This window comes from Pan paniscus, chromosome 2, assembly GCF_029289425.2.
Source record: "Pan paniscus chromosome 2, NHGRI_mPanPan1-v2.0_pri, whole genome shotgun sequence".
In the NCBI taxonomy this organism is placed as follows: domain Eukaryota; kingdom Metazoa; phylum Chordata; class Mammalia; order Primates; family Hominidae; genus Pan; species Pan paniscus.
The window spans coordinates 63,279,046-63,299,071 of NC_085926.1; the positions used below are offsets into that span (position 1 = coordinate 63,279,046).

At 39.1% G+C, this 20,026-nt stretch overlaps 1 protein-coding gene and 1 long non-coding RNA gene across 3 annotated transcripts in view; both read left to right on the top strand.

The window, feature by feature from the left end:
- Positions 1–20,026, top strand: part of SYNPR (synaptoporin) — a 336,540-nt gene that overhangs the window by 73,154 nt on the left and 243,360 nt on the right. The window lies entirely within an intron of this gene.
- LOC117979681 (uncharacterized) lies at positions 1,950–13,575 on the top strand. Its single transcript, XR_004670583.2, has 4 exons — positions 1,950–2,411; positions 5,665–5,759; positions 11,421–11,515; positions 12,337–13,575. It is a non-coding gene; the product is annotated as an uncharacterized LOC117979681 (long non-coding RNA).

Below are 20,026 nucleotides of genomic sequence, written 5' to 3' on the forward strand. Positions count from 1 at the left end.
CCTGACACTTTACTGAATTTATAAAATTTGTTTTTTGGAGGAGTCTTTAGGGTTTTCTGTTATCTGGAGAATCCAAGTTCCTTCTACTCATTTTGAGCATCAACTGCCTTTGCCCAGTAGGTGGCGAAAGCGTAGAAGGTACAGCTGTACCTAGTCTGAGTACCAGACTGCCGTTTTGAACTTAATTTTGATTCTTGTCTTTTGGTTTCATTTGCTTTCTTTTATTTTTGTCTTTTTAATAAAGGCAAATGCAAAAAATAAGGTAATCCACTGAGTTGTCCATGTACATTTAAGGTAATCAAAATTTAAATATAACTTTTCTTAATATCCTGGCATTATATTTCTAAAATGCAGGTCTTTTGCAGTCTCTTTAAACTAAAGCTAACTGATAAGAAGAGCTAACATATCATGATCTTACATTATACTGTCTCATCTATGACATTTTAGGAAAGGAATCTTAGTAATAGGAACACATTTTCACACTTATAATTATACACAGTATTTTCAAATATTAAGGGGAAGGGAAAACAGGTAGAGGTTAATATTATTCTACACACACACACACACATACAAACACAATTATTAACTCTATAGGGGAGACTATTCCCTATATATACAGCCTTTATAGAAAAGATGACTCATAGAGACCCAGGCAGCTGCCAGACACCAACATCTCACTCTCATTGGACCTGCTACAAGCCCTGTGCTGGGGATTGACATCAAGTGATGAACAGCTCTGTCTTCTTCATATTTTTTTTGCAAGTGGGACTTCAAACTATATCGTGATAGGAGGAGAAAGAAAAGCCATATTGCTAAAGCTGTGTGTGTATGCCTGTGTATGTGTGTGTAGTGTGTGTGTGCGTGCATATGCACACATGCACTTTGCAGTGAAGAGAACAGACACTGCACTATTATGCAAAACAGCCAAAGGGACTAGGCAAAAGTGTAAGTCAAATGCCTGCAGGGACCAGGCAAATAAAATGAGTGCATAAAACAGGCTGGCTGTTAGAAAATCAGCAGTGTGCTAAACGGAAATGACACTTGCACTTGCTATTGACACCACAATCGGAAATATACATGTATGTGCAGGGGAGACAGACAAACATACTGTAGCAAACTGGAGAACCCTTGTCCCTCCTAATTAATAGTTGGGCCAAATCATGTCTATAGCTTGAATTGGCCCCCGAGCCCATCAGTTAGTGACTTCTCGACCTCTGTTCAAGGTGCAGCTCCTTTATGGTTACTTATTCTAAATCCTTTCCTTGTTTTACCAATGAGGAATCTGACCCTCAGTTGGGTTCCATTTAGGTCATATCCTCACTCTCTTGACTGTGTGCCCCTTATCAGACATTATGCTTTCTTGCATTTTTTTTCTCTAATTAGTCCTATTTACGTAGTAGACTGTCCTAAAGTGAACAGTTGTCCCTGATCTTCGTTGGTTTTACAAGAGGAAATGCACTGAACATCTCAGAAGCCAGAATTCTGAGTGATCCGCCCAATTGATCTTGGCCGATTTAACCCTCAGAACAGATAAGCACCATAAGTACTGCTCATCTATTTGTTGTTGTATTGCTCTTTTCCTCTGCTTACTTCATCCAGTTTCAGGGGTAACAGGACACTTGACATTCCCTGCTTAATGTGTTTGACAGTTTGAGTTCAAGTTGCAATACTGCATACTTCCAGTAGAGGGTACGTGTGCTTTTCAAATCAAGTGTGAGTGCACCCTAGTAGGGAATCATTCTAGCTCGCTTTCCCGTTTCCAAGAAGCAAAGATTCTTGGTTCTTTGTTGCTTTAAGAAAATTTAGGCCAGGTTTTCCTTAGACAAGGAAATTAAAATTAAAACAGTAGCTCTTTTTAGTTTTTCTGGCAATAGAGATCAAATTTGGGAGCAGTGGGTGATAACACTGAGGAATGTTATCTGAGTTGACAAATTCCTGAAGGTAAATGTGACATTTGGTTTTATTACTCTCAGACTGCTTTTATAGTAATAGCATATGTAGGATAACGTTCAAAGATTATCTAAGATTTATAGATTTCATTTATTGAATAATATTTGCTAAGAACCTGCCTGCTATGTCACAAGTAAAGTTCCAGGCACTGGGGATGGAGTGGTGACAAGATAAAGCCCATTCTTCCTGTCCTGGAACTTAATAAGTTCTAAGTGGGGGAGAGATAAAAGAAGTAGTGAAAGAATGAATGATAATTGACTCAGATACTGAGAACTGCTAAAGAATGAATGATAATAGACTCATACAGTGAGAACTGCTAAGATGCTAGGATCGGCAGCATGGGTGCTGTGGGGCAATGTGGGATGGAAAATATGAAACCTGCTCTCTGGGGAGCCGACCTGAAGGAAAGGAAGAAGCCAGCCCTGTGAAGACCTTGGAGGGAGTGCCAGGCTGAGAGCACAGTAAGTCCAAAGGTCCTGGGGTGGAAACAGAAAGAATGCCAGTAAAGCTGGGGTGTGGTGCGCACTGAGGGGAGAGGGATAGGAAATGCGGTCAAAGAGGTGAGCAGGAGTTGATCATCAAGACTTGAAGGCTTGCAAGGAGCTGTTCTTTTTTTTTTCCCATACAATTTTAGAATTTTAATGTGGGAAGGATTCTTGAAAATCCTCTCACCCAGTTCTCAAAGTGAATAAAAGAATCTCCTGAGGAGCTTTTCCAACCGGCAGATTCGGCTGGAAAATCTGATTTAGAGGCCTATAGTGAGGACTGTGGATCAGTATCGTAAAGCTCGATGGTTCAGATGCAAGTAGACCACAGATCACCTCTTGGGAAAACACTTATTTATCTGTTAAGGTTCTATGTCTACAAGCAACAGAATTCAGTTCCAGCTAACTGATGTAAACAGAGAATTTGTTAAAAGGCAACTGGGAAGCAAATAGAAAAAAGGGGACATTGATGAACAAGACCCAAAAATACTTCAGGCACCTAGGTTTGCAGAAACAATGGAGAATCCTTTATGTATTAGTCCATTTCACGCTGCTAATAAATAAATACCCGAGACTGGGTAATCTATAAAGGAAAGAGGTTTTATTGACTCACAGTTTCACATGGCTGAAGAGGCTTCACAATCACGGGGGAAGACAAAGGAAGAACAAAGGGATGTCTTGCATGGTGGCAGACAAGAAAGCATGTGTGGGGGAGCTCCCCTTTGTTAAACCATCATATCTCCTAACACTTATTCACTATCATGAGAACAGCACCAGAAAGACCTGCCCCCATGATTCAATTACCTCCCACCGGGTCCCTCCCATGACATGCGGGAATTATGGGAGCCATAATTCAAGATGAGATTTGAGTGGGGACAGAGCTAAACCATATCACTTTGTCTTTTTAATTTTATTTTAATTGACAAATAATAATTGTATATATTATGTAAAGATGGTGGAGAATCTTTACAAGACACTGCAATCTGGAGAGCAACTCCATTCCAGGTTCTTTGTCTCTCAGTACAGACTACTTGCTCATTCATTAACACAGAGTTGCTGGCATCTGCCAAGTGCCAGGCAGTGTGCAAGGCACTGGTGATACACTGATAAACAAGAAAGGATAATTTTGTAAGAAAAACACAAATAGAGTGTTACAGGAATTCAGAGGAGTAAGGGGTTGCTATCAACCCACAGTAATTAAAATGTCTTTCCTAGGAATGGGATATATCTCCCTTATTTATCTCCTTCCACAGGGAGGGGGATCTAGTGAAGCTGCCTAGAATTAGTGATGCCACAGGCCACCTGCTAAATTGGAAACTCTGACTTTGGCTTGACACCTACTATGTTTTAAGCATCACATTCTGGGCTTTTGGGGCATTCATGATGAATTAAAAAGGCTTTGTCTACACAGCCGTAAAGTGGAGATTTGGGAATTAGCCAGTAGTTGAATCACGATGTGGACAGATCAATCGGATGATTCAGGTCCTAGGCAGTCACAGTCCTGCCTGACTCACTGATGACTCCGATCCTCCTCTTGCAAGTGCCACTTTAAGCAAACTGTCCCCTCCACTTATAAAACTTAAGTTTTACATCATTTTCAGCTGTTAACACCTCCAGCTAGGCAAATGAAGCAGGCTTCTTAATGTTAGGAGTGATGATATGATAAGATTCCATGCACAGACATTTTCTTTGTGAGATGATATCCAATTTTTGTGTGAATTTTAATGCACAAAAATATAGTGCTGTCAGATACTTGTTTTTCATTTATTTGCACTTCAAGCTTTGTGTTGCTTTTGGATCAACTAATGCTTTAAATGTGAAGGACTTGGTTTCCTTAGGAGGCTGTATGTATGAAAGAGAGAAACACAGATTCTGAAATCTGGCTGTCTGGGTTCATATCCCAGCTCTGACACTTATTAAGCTGCCAGAGAACTTAAACAAGTTGCTGAAGAACCTCTCTATGCTTGAGTTTCCTCACAAATAACATGAGCATTAATAATAATAACCATCTTATAGAGTACATTCATTAGTGATTACCACAAAATGCTGCATAACAAGCCACCTTAAAATTCAGAACATTAAAACAATGATCATTTGCTATTGCTTGCAATAAATAAGGGGCAATTGGGATTTCAGTGGATCACTCTGAGCTTTGCTGGGCTGGCTCTGTAAAGCAAACCCTAACTGCAGGGTAAGGGTTTGCTTTCCTGACTCATCCAGCGGATCCGTCCACATCATGATCCAACTGCTGGCTAATTTCCAAACCTCCACTTTAGGGCTGTGTGGGCAAAGCCTTTATAATTCATCATGAATGTCAAACCTAACTGCAGGTTAGAGTTTGCTTTGCAAGTCCCTTGTCCTCTTTGAACCAACAGACTAGTAAAGATGCTCTTCTCATGGTGATGGCAAAGACATAACAAGGGCAAGTGGAAGCACATGAGAAGTATCCTTGGATCCCTTAGTAGGAAGAACTTCAAACTCACATGGCAAAGGGAGTAGATAAAGAGAGAAGTGAAGTGTGCACGTAACAGAGGGTTATTTTGAGAATTAAATATATTAATGTATGTTGGGTGCTTATGAAGATGCCTGACATAGTAAATACTATATCAACGCTTGCCTTTCATCATTATTCTTGTTCAAATGTCTTCTGAGTGTAGAAAATACTGCAGAAATGATCATTTGCATCTTCAGGCAGAATGGAGCCTGCTTTATGAGCTACTGACATGCATCTTTATAGTAACCACTATCAGAATTTGTTGAGCACTTTCACATGTATTATCTAATTTGATCTTTGTAGCAAAGCTGGGGAGTATGTATGCTTTGCCTTTTGCAAATAAAGAAGTAGAAGCTCAACAAATGAAGAGTATCTTACCTAAAGTCCCAGAGCAGGCCAGCCATGGTGGCTCACACCTATAATCCCAGCACTTTGGGAGGCCAAGGCAGGTGGATGATTTGATGTCAGGGGTTCAAAACCAGCCTGGCCAACATGGTAAAACCCCATCTCTACTAAAAATACAAAAATTAGCCGGGCACGGTGGCACACACCTGTAGTCCCAGCTATTCAGGAGGCTGAGGGCAGAGAATGGCTTCAGCCTGGGAGGTGGAGGTTGCGGTGAGCCAAGATCATGCCACTGCACTCCAGCCTGGGTGACAGAGTGAGACCCTGTCAAAAAAAAAAAAAAAAAGTCCCAGGGCAATTGATTTGATTTCACCCAATGTTTGACATCAGAGTCTGCTGCAGTGAGATTAAGACCAGCATCTACTGGAGGCTACTGAAGGACCCAACACCCCAACTTCCAGATCATTCAGATTTCCAGAGCTAGGGTAAGTGCCATTGGTAATGGCTTTCCCACTGATTGTTCCACGTCCTCATGGTCCTACCTCACATTTCACACTCACCAGCCAGAGTTATCCTTTGAAAATGCAATTTTGAACATACTATTCACCTGCATGAAATCCCAAATGACTCCTATCACTTTCAGAAATCTTAAAGGTTCTGAATCTTCCCTATAACTTCTGATGCACCGGTCCCTGCTTTCGTTTTCATCCTCCATGCCCTCCCATTCTCCATCACCTCTCAGTGCTTCAGTACTCTGGCCCCCCCAGCCAGTGCTCAGCCCCCTTCTCTGCCACACAGCCTTTGCCAGTGCCTGGGCCTCCCTCTCCCCTTTGCTCTCCACCTAGTTAACTTTGACTCATCCACCATGTCTGAGCTGGAAAATAACTTATCAGTTCCTCATTGCACACGTTCTCTTAACAGCACTTGTTACAGCTGTAACCCTGTGTTGGTATTGTTTGATTATGAGTGTCTTGGAAACTCACATCTGCTTCAGAGTCTTTAGTGCAGATATGATGTGGTTTCTCTGCCTGTGATCTTCTCTGCCCCTTTTCAGTCTTTGGAATTCCACATTCCCTCCTACTCACCCTTGGCCTTAGCTCAAGCTCATCTCCTCAGGGAATAAGACATCATGTTGTTCATCCTAAGATGCTCATTCTTCTCCTCTTACTACTTATACTTTAAATTTTTTTTCACTGTCCTTTGTGGAAGTCCAGAAGCTCCATCAACTTGGCAATGAAGGCCATGTTGGCTGTACTTTCCAGCAGTTAGTACAGTACCTGGGGTGAGGAAGCTTGATTGGAGCTTATCTTACCAAATAATCCTGGGATCAGAAGGCATCAAGAATGTGTTAACCACCACAGTCTACTTGGACAACTTCTATGGTGTTCTTCGGGCCTTTATTCAAGGTGTCCACTGATATCATGGCATTTATTAAACACTCATTATGTGTTAGACAGTATGGTAAGTGCTTCACAAATTCCATCTTAGTTAATCCTCACAATGACCCTATTAAGATTCTGTTGTCATTACCTCTGTTACAGATGAGGGAATAAAACAGAGAGACAGATTAAACAATTTGCTCAAGGTCAGTCAGCAGTGGTGTCTTCCCTGAATCCCAGACTGGGTCAGTGCCCTCCTCAGTTCTCTGTGCCCTCAAATAACTCATTGCATTTATTATTGTCATCATTGCTCTTTTCCTATGAATCTAAGAAAGCCAAATGGTCACACTCACCTTTCCGGTCCCCATGTCTATATGTTCCTGGCACACACTAGGTACTCAGTTAATGTTTATTGAATGTGAAACATATTTCCCTGACACAAACTTATAGGCAGCTTTAGAAATGGAAAAGGAAGAATTTTTCTCAACGATGAAGGCAAATAAAACAAAGCAATAAGTCAATATATGTGAGCAAATCTGAAGCCCAGTATTACAATACAGAAGTTAAGCAGGCTGGCTCTAGAAGCAAAATATCCAGGCTGTAATCTTGCCTCTTTCTTCTAGTTATATGAACTTGGGTGACATATTTAACCACTCTTAGCCTTCCATTCCTCACATGAAAAATGCTGAATGCTCCACAGATGATGACAATAATTATTACAAATCTTTGTGACTCTTTGTGATCCTTTACTTAATGCTAAACATTAGTGCCCTAGCTTCTCACATACCTGGAATTGGAGTTGGGTTTCTCAGCTTTATCAGAGTCCTGGGGCCCATTTCCTATCCCTGTTCATCGTTGTACCTGTAAGGTGAGCTCCACAGCTGCTCTGGTGCTCACACTATCCCTGCTTGAGACCAGAGATCCCTCCCACCCCAGACGTCCCCTTACCAACATCTCAGGAATCTCCATTTGTGCCCTGGAGCATGGGCTTTCTCTCTCTTTTTTTCTCTCTTTTGAAGAATAATCAATGTCCTGACATTGGAATGGTTTTTACCCTTCAGTGATGCTGCTTTTCTTCCATCTCAGCTAGCCATGAGTCTTTGGTTTCCCTTAGTAGCTAAGGACGTCACATTTTTATGTAGCTTTTATCCATCAGGTCTTTTGGAAAACTAGATAAAGCATTTCCCCACTGAGTTCCTTCTTTTAACTCATCTACCAGGCCACAAGAATCCCCATTCCCTCCCTGCTGGATTCTTATTTGCAGAGCATAGGTGTCTGTGTGTCTGTTCGGGGGAGAGGGAGGTAGGAGTTTTCTAGGTTCTGAGACTCAGGAGATTTAACTATTAAGTGTGTACATGAATCACCTGTGGGCTTTATAAAATGCATGTTCTTGGGCCTTACTCCTAAAATTCAGATTCAATTAGTCTATTTGAGGCCCAGGGATCTGCATTTTGATTAGCATCTAAGGAGATTATGCTTACATGAATTAACACTTCCCTATACTTCATTATGACTGAATGTATTGGCAACCTGACATCTCCATTCACTTTGTGACACAGCCACATTTTTCCGGGAAGGAGTGGCATTTAATTGTCATCTTATAGTGTAGGAAAAAGTTGTACTAAAGAAAAAGGAAAATCTTTTCTTGCAAATAAACAGAATTGAGGGTTGAGGAGTGATTCATTTGCGTAAAATCTGTGCTATGACAGCTTTTTGCAGTATAGGGTGCCACATTCAATGGTAAGCTCCTTGAGATTGGGCACTGGGTGTTACACATCTTGTTACACCTAGGAAGCAATCAACAAATGGCTATTGAATGATGAATTCATTTCCTGTGTGTGCTGTAACAAATTACCACAAACTTAGTGGCTTAAAACAACACAAATTAATTATTTTACAGTTCTGGAGGCCAGAATCCTAAAACGCAGGTGTTCACAGGGCTGTAATCCTTTTGGAGACTCTAAGGGAGCATCTGTTTCTTTGCATTTTCCAGCTTCTAGAGGCTGCCTGCATTTCTTGGCTCATGGCCCCTTCCTTGCATGGCTCCAATCTCTGCTTTTGTCATCACATCCCCTTCTCTAGCTCTGACTTCCTGCTTCTTTTAATAAGGACAGGTGATAACATTGAGTCCACCTGGATAAGCCAGAATCATCTCCCATCTCAAGATCCTTTACTTAATCACATATGCAAACTCAGTTTTGCCATGTAAGGTAACAGGTTCACAGGTTTCAGGGATTAGAACATGAACATCTTTAGGGAGCTATTATTCTATATATCCTCATAACACATGAAAAAAAATACCTAAGAATGAGGACATTGTTCAGTTGCATGGAGGGACTGCAACATTAACTAGAACTGAAGTTTAATTAACACATACTATGTTCTATGCACTCGTCTAGATATTTCACATGTATTATCTTAATCCTCAAAACAGAACTCTAAGGTAGGTTCTACTATTATCCTCATTTTATAGATAAGGAAACTAATCCTAGTTAAGATTCTCTCCTGAACTGGCATAGCTAGTTTGTGGCTGAGCTGAGATAGTAACCCAGGCAGTCTGACATTAGAACTGTTGAACATAAGCACTTTAAAATCCGCCTCTTCCACTTTAAAATCCTCTTCTTCCCTGAGTCTCTAGAGTAAAATTCTTATAATACCAATTAATAGTCTTCCATTATTTTTTAATGATACTAAGTGTTGTTGAAACGTTTTACTTTTTATTAAGAAATTTAAATATTTTCCGTGTATTTTTTCAAAACATGTGTATTAAACTTCTACTGAGTACCAGAAACTGTGCTGGGCTCTGGGGAGCATAGGAGTGAGCAAGAGAAGCACCTTCCTCTTTCTAGGTAATGACCTAAGGGGAGGCTGACCTTAAATAAGGAATTCACAGGACCATGTTTTTGATATCATGTAGATAAATCTGACCAGATTCTCCAAACAGGAGACTTTACCTGCATGAGAGAATTTGAATGTGAATTAAATTTCTGTACCACTCACAGAATAACAGCTTCCCCTCACCTTATCAACCCAACCACACTACCGTTAGGAGAACTTAACCAAGAGTTGAGTTGTTTGCACATTGCAACAGAGGCTCAGTGTAAAATCACAGCGTGCTACCAGAAAATAAAAAGCAAATTCTCTGTGACTTTGAGATGCCTCCTGAAATTTAAGGTTGGCAACTGCTAGCACTCCCAGAGAGATGCCCTTTTCCATTTGAAGTCTGTGCCTCTCTCTCCTGCCTTTTCTTGCCACTGTGAGGTCACTTTGAGCAGTACTCCATGGCCCCAGACTTTTGGAGCTTTCTTGTTAAGGAGACAATGCAGGTAGCAGCTCTGTAGTATTCTGACTTTAAACAGGGGGTATCTTACAAACAGATCTGGCCTCAAGTCCCAGCTCTGCCCCTTATTATCTTTGTGATTCTAGTCAAGTTTCCTAACATCTCTGAACCTCAGTCTCCATATTGATATGGTGGAAATAATAATAACATTCATTAGTGTCTTTGGCTATAAACAACAGAAAATAACTTTGGTAAATGTAAGAATTTATATGAAGTTATGGGTAGCTTGCAGATTCAATAAAAATCTAAAGAAATAGACTCAGAAAGAATCAGAATCAAGCAGCCCTGGTGATTTATCAAGCGGCAATTTATAGCCAGTCTCATCTGATTCTCAAATATACATCACAGCCACTGCTTTTCTTCTGAAAATCTAGACTTATGCATCAAACTTCTGTGTGACATCTCCACCAAAATGGATCGTAAGTGTCTCAGATTAATATTTACAAAATAAAATATGTAATTATCTCTCCAAACTCCAGCAGCCCCTATTCTTGTAAACATACACCCTTTCACCCAGTTATTCTAGCCCAAAATCTCAGAGACATCTTCACTCTCTTTTTCTCACACACCATGTTCAGTCCATCAGCAAATTCTTCCCATCATCCCTTCAAACTTATACCCTGATTCTGACCACTGCTCACCTCCCACAATGGCCTGCCAACCAAGAGCCCTCCTATCTTAACTGGACCATTGTGATGACTTATTTTCTCTTCTCCCTGTTTCAACCGTTGTTCCTGTCTCAAAGCTGTTCTGCACATGACAGCCAGAGGAATTATTTCAAAAATAAAATTAAAGCATGTCTAGCCTTCTTGCTCCCTCTAATGACTTTCTATTATGTTAAAAGTAAAACCCAGTGTCTTGATCTTGGCCTATAAGACACAATATCATCTGGACACTAGCTACATCTCCAAACTCCTTACGTAGCATTCCACCCCTTGCTTGGCACATTAACCTCCTTGATGTTCTTTGAACATACTAGTTCATTTCCATCTTAGGGTCTTGGTATTTTCTAACTCCCCTTGGCCTAGAACACTGTCTGGCCACTGATATTCACATAGCTGACTTCCTCACTTCATTCAGATGCAGAGTGCCCCCTTAAGGAGCATTACTGACTGCACTACCTAAGATATTCCCCCTATATATCTTTTCACCATATTTTCTAACTCCTTACATTCTTGTCCATAACACTTATTGCTATCCAAGATCACCCATGATGTGTGTGTGTTTGCGTTTATTGTCTGTTTAATCATTAGAATGTTAAACTCCATGAAGGCAGGAGATACATGTATTTGGTACATTGCTGAAATACCAGATGGCTTCCTGCACGTAATGGACAATCGATAAATATTGGAATAAATTAATGACTATATTATAATGTCACTACTGAGGTATACAGTTGCAACTATCTTTTACATTTCATTTCTTAGTGATTTGGAAATATCCAGGAGATTCAGAATCTTGAAAATCTCCAAGAGTCTCAATGGCCTATGCTGGGTTATATGCCCATCTTGATCAGGGCAAGGTAAGTTTCTGTTAAAATTACACCTGCAGGATGGTGTGCAATGAAGGAATTGTGGTTCCCTGAAGGTAGCTTAGAGTGGTCTTACCAGGAGAAGGAAAAATGGATATAAGCCAGGCTCGGTGGCTCACGCCTGTAATCCCAGCACTTTGGGAGGCCAAGGTGGGTGGATCACAAGGTCAGTAGATCAAGACCATCCTGGCCAACAAGGTACATGTTGAAACCCCATCTCTACTAAAAAAAAAATACAAAAAATTAGCTGGGCATGGTGGCGGGCTCCTGTAGTCGCAGCTACTCAGGAGGCTGAGGCAAGAGAATGGTGTGAACCCGGGAGGTGGAGCTTGCAGTGAGCAGAGATTGCACCACTGCACTCCAGCCTGGGTGACAGAGCGAGACTCTGTCTCCAAAAAAAAAAAAAAAAAAAAGTGGGGGGGGATATAAAGCCAACACAACAGGTGTTCAGTTTATATTACCTCCTCATAAGATTATTGTGAGGGTGATGTGGGCCGCATAGTACATACAGATGATAGCTGTGATTGCAGTTATAGTTATTATAGGGTGCTAATTAACTTAAGACTTCAGTCAAATATTTCTACAAATATATATATACATATTTCTACACATATATATATGCATGAGTATACACAAACATTGTATTGTCCTGTAAAATAAGAAATTGGTGGCCTTATGGGGCAACTCCTGAAAAAATAGCTAATATTATTAGAATATTTTTGAGGATAGATTAAATATTTTTAATGTTTGCCCATATGCAATTATTTAATTAATTATAGAAGGAATTCCATTCTCTATCCCTTTGGTTTTAGGTGTAGCCAATTGGCCAGTTATGGCCAATAAAATGTGACAGTGATACATGCTCCTTCATACAGGACCATTTAAGGGCTGGTGCATTATCTCCCTGCCATCTTCCCCCTCCTGCCATAACCAGAGGTGTTCAGATGGTGAAGCCATGCTCACTCCGTGTCTCTGAATGTGTGCGTGAAGAAAAACTAGCCTAGCATGTGATGGACATACAACATGAGTGAGAAATAAACCTCTGTTGTTTTAAAACTAATCAGATTTGGTGTGTTTTGTTGTTGTTGTTGTTTGTTTGTTTTTGCTTTTGTTTTTTTTTTGCTACTGCAGTATATTCAAGCCTATCCTGACCCAAACAGGAAGTTTTAACTGTCTTTTTCTCATATTAGCAACCACTAAGTGACAGGCACCATGTTAGGAAACAGGTTTCCTAAGATAAATAGTACAATAATCTCTCTATTCTAGCTTCATGGATGGGTTTATTAAGAAAAAAAAATGGAGCCTACCATGTTGCCAAGCCCAACACTAAGCCCTAGGAAAAGAAAAGTGAGCAAGTAAAGTAACCTTTATCCTCAAGGATCTTAGAGTCTGGTGGACTAACACTGAATAATTATATAGCAATGACTGTATAATCACAGTTGTGATTAATGCTATAGGGTGAAAGTACTGCATGCTGACAGGGAGGCCTAACCTAACTTTATTAAGGTGGGTATTAGGAAAGGCTTCCATGAGAAGAGGCCTTTCATGCTGACACTGAAATAATGAGCAGAGATCTCAGCCTCTATCCAAAGATGCCAATATGTTGATCCTACTTTCCAAAATCTGTTCCTTTTAGTACCTTGATTCTAAAATTGCTCTATACCTTCAGTCTTTTACTAGACATATAATAAGAAAAAATTTCATGGAGAGCAAAAACCATTATCTAAATGATTCCTGAGGAAGGAGACTGCCACCACCACTAGAATTATCCAAACAATTGCAGGAATATGGAGACTGAACTGTAGTAAGTAGAATGTCTGTAATATTCTTATGCAAATAATCTACATGGTAGCAAATAGTACTTTTGGGTTTTGTACCATTTAGAATAATGTTCTTGTGTACCTTACTATTGGAAGCCAGCATTATTTCCCATAATTACCACTTACCTTATTGCTATTTGGTGCTGTCATTTAAAAATTTTTTACTTTGCCCGGCATATGTTTCAGTAGAAAATATCAGCCTCTTAATGTTATCAGCCTTTTAAATTAATTGTTTTCTTCTAGGGAAGATTTCAGAAAAAATAATAATAATTCCTCAGGTTTGACTGTACTTCACAATTTATGCATTATCTCTCTTGCATGTTAAAACCACCTTTCAGGATAAGCAAGGCTGGTAACATATATTTCTTCCTTTTAAGTGAGAAGAATTGTCTCTGAGAGCTTCTGAGACTTTCTCAAGGTCTATAGCTGGTAGGTGGCTGAACCACGAAGCAAACTCAATACTGGTGATAACTCAGTTTAGAACGAGAGGAAATGTATTCATGATCTGGCAGCTGAAACATGTAGGTTTGGGTTGTTGCTCTGACATTGACTCTGTGTGATCTTAGGCAAGTCACTAAACATCTCTGATCCTCGTTTTCTTCTCTGTCAGATAAAGAAAGATAACTAATTCATGGGGTAATTACTTGGATTAAATGAGATGAGCTGTTCTTTACTCATGTGGTAATTTATTTGGTTATTCATTAAAATATTACTCGAATCTCACTAGTGCCAGGTACTGCCTAGATACTAAGAACACAACCCTAGAATGTCCATACTTTCAGGTTACAGTGAAAGTGCTATAAGGCTCATATAATACCATTTCCTTCTGCCCAGACTCTTTTTATAACCTCCCAAAAGGATTCATTGCTTGCATCAATTATAAAATTGTGCATGATAATGAGGAAGAATATTAAGTATGAAAAGAAAATTTATCACCACAACCTTATTACTTCTATTGTCACTGCTACCCCTGACGATGCAGATCCCCTGATGTAGAAGGGTGAGAAAATATTAACAAATAGTATTGACTAACAATAATACTGGAGTTACTATCTGCAAAAGCTTTTCTACACCAAACTCATGTTTTCTATTTATCCTGTCAAAGAGAGTGGCCACTGGTCTAGAAATATAAAACATACCACTTCTAAAAATATTGAAGCTTCATAAAGATGGAAAGGCAGAAATATAAATCAGTTCATTTATCTTATTCTGAATAAATTTCACTTTTGTGCAAGGTATTAAGAGAGATTTTCAATTTGCTCAGATATTGGTGATGCTTTTAAAAAGGTGGGGTAATGAGATAAGTGGATACAACAACATATAGGTTTAGGAGCTTAATGTCAATTCACAGCCATATTGTAGGACAAATAATCAAATAGATAAAGGGCTTATGAGCTCATGGAGAAAGAAGAAGTCATACTAGAAATATCAATTTTGCAATTTCTTTTTTAAAAATTTGGCTTCGAATAGTCAAAAACATTGTAAACAGTTATATCTGGATGGAAGTAAGAGTTTAGATGAAGTTACCCCAGAGTAAAAGTAAGTTAGAAGAGGATAGAGTCAGTGCATTCTTAATTGGTTGAATTATCCAGTATAAATTATGGATTAAAATCAACTGGAGTGTTGATGGTCTCTGTCCTTGGTCCTGACCTATTCACTGCCACCAACTACTTGTATTATTAAGACTTCTAGAAGTGGTTTGTATTTAGGAGTGGATCTGAGTCATCTGAGAAGAATGTAAAAAAATAGTTGTTTGGATGTGCCATTGGAAATTATGATTCAGTAGGCATGAGATGGGATGTGGGACGTGGGATGTGCTCTATGTTAAAGAAGTTAACCTCATCAATCTAGTAAATGAAATTAGGTTACAGGATAAATGAATATCCTTGGTGGCTGAAATATGGTCTCAAGTGACCTGAATAAATTGAAATAGGGGCCAAGTTTAATAAATGGCATTAAAAATAGAGATAAATGAAAAGGTTGACTTTGGAGAGTCTAAAAACAACCTGCACAAGTACACGAAAAGGGAGTGATCACTTAAGATCAGTAATTACAGAAACTATTTAGGGAGGATTAGCTGGCTGCAGGGTACACACATACCAGCAGAGGGCTGTGGCTTTCCAACAGAGCTAATGTCAGCTGAAGTGCAGGATATTGGCAAAGGGATGAAGTTCAACTGTATAAATTGTAATTTACCTCTCAGACTCTACCACATGACATCATAACTTTGAAGGTTGTGTTCAACAACCAGAAAAATATAGTTTCAAACTTGAAGGTATTTAAGTGGGGTTCCACGGTCCCCAGGGTTCCATAGGGATTCTTCCTGACTGGACGTGGGGGTGGGTTGTGGTGGGGGACAGTAGCGACAGTTCAGCACTCCCACTCCAAAGGAAGCTTTGATTTGAGCACTATTGCTATGATCTGTTTTACATTGTAGGTGTCTATATAGAGGTTCGCATAGGAAGTTTAATTTTAAATTTGGTTAATTAAAAGTTAACATGGGGAAATAAAACTGAAGAATTACTGATGAGAATTTCAGCTTTACAATTTGTTGACAAAAATATCACAAGGATATAGTTCTTTGAAAGATACTGAAAGAAGAAAGAAATAAATTCAGTTCCCTTTTAAAGAAATATATTCAGTTCTCTTTTCGTTAATTTGAGGAAAAGAATGTTATCCAGGGCAGAAAGGACCTGTATTTATTCAAAAGATATATATTTTTTCTAAGGCGATACATATGTATGTGCATGTGTGTGTGTAAAATGGGATAGACAAAAACATTCTTTTATTACATTTTCTATTCAGCTGAAAAGCAATGTGAACATGTTGACCTTGGAACCACTTCAGAGTGATGAGTCCATTAATAGGGGCATACCTCATATTCTGAATATTTCTCACATAAACATGGTGAGCAAATGATCTGTGGGAAGCTATTGATGTTCTATTCCCTTCTTTCCTTTGCTGCAGCAATAGCTTTTTGCTATTTTAAATAATACTGAACACTGCCTGTGCAATTCATAAATATTTGCATTTAGTAATTATATCAATAAAAGATTTGGAAGACTGAATTATGCTGAATCCATTTTATTTTCTGAAAAAGAGACAGAATCTTAATTAGCTTTAATTCTGGTACTCATTAACCCATATGTAATCTCTGGTTATGTATTGAATTCAAGTACAATCTAAATCTTTACAAGACATTCTTGGAACAAAACTGAGGGGTTTTTTTCCCTATAGGTTTATTTTTCTCCTAAAATGCTAATTTTCTCTTGGGAGGGGTGATAAGAGGAATATTTATGGTTTTAAATAAGCTTAGATGATCTTTATCACTACAATACTAAGACTAGAATTAAATAATTTCACTATGTTATGTAAGGAAAAAGGCCAAGTGTAATATAAACCAGAGAAGAAAAGCCACTCTAGGAAATTTTCTGGAGCATAATTTCATATAAAGTATGTGTACTTTTATAGATAACAGTTTTACCTAGTGATTCATCCTTTGTCATTTATTGAGGAATGGTTTTCTATGTTGTTTGCTCCTGTTAAGAAAATAAACCAATATAAGACACAATTCCTTCTTGCTGACAGGTCACCAATCCAGCTTAGAAAGTAGGAGATGGCTACACTTGTGAGACCCTTATTTTTATAGTTTCTATCAAAGAGTTACAATGAGTGGTCCTGAGTAAGAGTCATAGTGCCATTTCTGAGAACTGACTCTGTGCCAGGCACTGGAATTTTTGCATAAATCACATTCATTCTTTATAACACCTAGTTTTGAAAATAAAAACACCTGAGCCATTGAATGGTTAAGAAACTTGCCCCAAGGTCACACAGTTAGTGTACAGACTGAAGATTAAGTGAGCAATAATAATCACAGTGCTTGGCATATTAGGTACTTCATAAACATTAGTTGACAGACCAGGTGGTGGTGGCAGTAGCAATAGTGTGTGCCAGTATCCTTCATAACAACCCTGTGAGCTATGCACACTATATGTTTAAAATGGACAAATACCATTTTGCCTTTTGTCTATAATTTGTGGGCATACCTGGAAATTCTAGGCCAGATGTGAAACTTCAAGATGGATCTCCTAGCACTTTTGGGGTTACAAACTCCCCAGCAAATTTGAGATTGTTTAGATATTATCCAGGCCCACTGGGGAAAGTAAGGAGTAATTTTATATTTTATAATACCAAGTTGAACTTTGAATTTATAAGTGAGAATCTTGTAAAAATTCAGAGTGTTGAGTTAGAGAAAGACTCCTACATAAATACAGTACATTCTGAAGTTTGGAAAATATCCTCTAAGCATCACTGTTGAATTATTTATTTATTTATTTTAGATAAGATCTGGCTCTATCTTCCAGGCTGGAGTGCAGTCCTGCGATCTCGGGTTACTGCACCCTCCACCTCCCAGGCTCAAACCCTCCCAACTCAACTTCCAAAGTAGCTGAGACTACAGGAACATGCACCATGCCCAGCTAATTTTTAGATTTTTGGTAGACATGGGGTTTTACCATGTTGCCCAGCCTCGTCTCAAACTTCTGAGCTCAGGTGATCTGCCTGCCTCGGCCTCCTAAAGTGAGTGCTAGGATTACAGGTGTGAACTATTGCATCCGGCCTTGAATTATAATTTAAATAATTCATGAGCTAGTTACCAATTTTAATCCTAATATTTCAACTAGGGAAACAGGCCCAGAGATGGTAAGTGACTTTCCTGGGAACATAAAGCTTTTAAGTAATAAAATAATAACTCACACCTAAATGTTTCTTCCCATTTCCCCAGATCTGAAGTTTGGATTTTATTTTTAAGAGGGCAAGCACAATCACTGACGATTTTCTGCAGGAAGTGACAGTGATAATACTAGTAGTTAAAGGTTAGTATTGCCGTGATATTTTACAGAGATTGGGTGGTAAGGATCAAGTAAAATGGAAATTAGAGGCATAGGATCAGTTTAGAGGTTATTACAGCAATCTCAGTGTGATAAAAACTGATGTATTGAGAAACGAGACATTGATTTTGGCAGCAAGAAATTTTTAAAAAGTAGAGATGAGCATCCATGATGTTTAGAAGGAGGATTTATAGAATTTAGTGACAGGCTATGGAGCATCAAAGAGAGAGGTGTTTGCCTGGACCAAGAGCAATTGCAAAGCTGAGAACTATGCACGTTTCATTCACAGATATCTGCCTTGGTTAGCACATTGTCTGCTTCCCAGCAGAGGTTCAGTAAATACTTGGATAATACATTAAGGAGTGACCAGTGGTAGTGCCAGGCTTTGAGCTGAGTGTCCTACGGGGAAGCAGAGAAAGAGTGCAAGAAAGGGCGCTAGTTTGAATGAAAGAGGAATGTGATGTTGCATATGCTGAGTTCCAGTTGAGAAAATTGAAGATGAAGAGCTTCAAGTTGGATGTAAAAGACCCAAGTTCTGAGGCAATTCAAGTCTGGAGATGTCACTGCAGGGCCACTTGTGAAAAAGGCAATGATTGAGTTACTTAAAGGGACAAGATTTTCTTAAGATTAATGGGGAAGGAACAGGCCAGACGAGTGAATCTGGACCTCAGAGAAGCAAAATTAGGAGAAGGAATAACAAAGAGTCCTATGGAGTATAAAGCCATGGTCATTAAGGAAGGATCATATTTTCAATCAAAGGTGGCAGTGATGGTGTGCAGTGCTACAGACTGAACCAGGAAAAATAGAATGAAAAAAATGGCCTTTGATTTTGGCTGAAGAAGTTTATTGACAGTTTTGGAAAGAGGTATTTTATTTATACAGTGTTGCTTCAAGTCAGATTGTGAAGATTTGACAAGTGATTGTGTTGCTGATAGACATTCAAACAAAGCTTCAACAAGGACATTTCTTAGAGTTGAGAAGGACACCTTACATGAAGATGCTGTTGTTGTCAAGATAGGGAGAAATAAATCCTCTGTACTCATGGTCTGTGTTATGAGCTAAATCATGTATCTGCAAAATTCACAATTTGATGTCTTAACCCCCAATATTTCAGAATGTCACTGTATTTAATGGTAAGTTCTTTAAAGATGAGTTTAAGTTAAAATGAGGCCCTTAGAGTGGGAACTTAATCCAATATGACTGGTGTCCTTTTAGGAAGTGAAAGAGGCACCAGGAACATGCATGCACAAAAGGCGGCCATGTGAAGAGGCAACAAGAGGGTGGCTGTCTGCAAGCTAAGGACAGGGACCTCAGGAGAATCCAACGCTGCTGACACTTTGATCCTGGACTCCAGCCTCCAGACTCTGAGAAAATAAAGTTCTGTTGTCAAAATCATTTTGCCTTGGCAGCCTGAGCAAACTGATAGAGTCTGCAAAATGGAGGAGGGGGTTAAGTGTGGAAAGAGGGGCACCCAGTATAGGGAAAGTAGATCTCAGAGAATATATGTACCTGCAAAAACAACATAAAGTCAATTGAAAAGTTAAAACGATTAAATGCTTATGGCCAAACAACATAAGCTATGTGATATTTCTTTATCTTTTACTTTTCTAAAACATTTTAATATTTGTGTTTTCCCACTGGATGCACCAATCCAATCCTTTAAAGTTTGGAACCTGGTGTTCAAGCTTCGTAAGATGGAATCAATTTTCCATTTTGCTGTCTTTGTGTTGTTGTCTCTTAACAAACCACTACCCACTGGTGTGAAGGCGAAGCAGAGAGGCTTTGACATTGCT